We start from the raw sequence: 1,522 nt of genomic DNA on the forward strand, positions 1-1,522 counted from the left end.
GAGGGAGAAATAGAGGGGGAGAGAGAACGAAGAGAGAGAAGAAAAGAGAGGAAAGAGGCTGTAGGGGTTTTCGTGAAAGAAGAGGAGAAGAAAAAATAAAATAAAATGATGTATATATAGGTTAGGTTAGGGTTTAAAGAAAATACACTAAAAATAAGAAAACAATACAGAAAAATATAGGAAAAATACGAGGGAATGGAATAGGCTAAAAAAATTAATATAAGATAGTGATTAACAATAATAATAACAGTAGTAAATAATCAAGTATTAGTTTAACAATTTAATTTATAATAGTAAAATCATTAAAATAAATATAATCTAGATTTTTAAATCATAGAAAATTCTAGAAAATCAAGAAAATATAAATACTCTTTTGAAAATAATAATTGAATATTTTAGAATACCAGAAAAATTATTTTAACTAGTATCAAAAATTCATGGTCATTACATTCTACCCCCCTTAAAACAAATTCCGTCCTTAGAATTAAAAGAACTCATAGACAGATATGGAATGATATCCACAAGCAGAGGAGAATGTAAAACAATAACAACAAAAAATATAAGATGTAGATTCAGCATACAAATAACAAAGGTAGCCAAAACAATACTAAAAAGCATACTCTACACATAAAATTAATCACAACAAAACAAAACCAATACTAGTCATTAACTAATTCATCAAAAGGTTAATATATATACATAAGTATTAATCATAGCATATAAATAAAATATAATCTTAACATAGACAATTCTCACAGTACGCAAATCACACGCAAGATAATAAAACATCGCATAATTAATCATAAGCATAATACGCAATCAAATTAATGGAAGTACAAATAATTGAAAGGGCATGTATGAATACAAATACACAGAATTAGAAAATATACTTGACCAATCATTTTCAAAAAATATCATTGAGGCAGGTAATGAGTATAAATAATAAGAATAAGGTAAGTAAAACATAAAGAGAGTGAACATTATTTGAAAGAGATTGTACAGGCATAAAAAATATGTATATTGTAATAAAATAGTTGATACATATCAAATTATAAAATATCACAACATCTAGGCATATGCAAAAATATAAGTATCTGTCAACATAGTTTAATAACAAAGTAGTCAATAACAAATATACAATTATAAAAAATATAATATCTACATAATATTATTGATATAGTATCATAAGATAACACATCACAGTGTTACTATATTCTATAACACAGAATTGGCAAAATAGAACAATCACATATAACATACAAAAATATAATATGAAATATGAATACGTAATTCAAATAATTATCAATCACTAAAACATATGATAAAGTATATCAACTCAACAATATAAATAATTAAAAGAAGAACATAAAGAAGATAAAAGATAAAAAGGTTTTAATGAAGTATAAATCACTCATACGTAAGCAGCTGATATATAAGATAAAACACAAAACATAAAAACACAATACAAATAACAGATGAATCATATACAAGCAAAAGCAAAAGAAACATTTGAAGAGTATGT

Source organism: Asparagus officinalis, chromosome 5 (assembly GCF_001876935.1).
Source record: "Asparagus officinalis chromosome 5, Aspof.V1, whole genome shotgun sequence".
Classification (NCBI taxonomy): Eukaryota; Viridiplantae; Streptophyta; class Magnoliopsida; order Asparagales; family Asparagaceae; genus Asparagus; species Asparagus officinalis.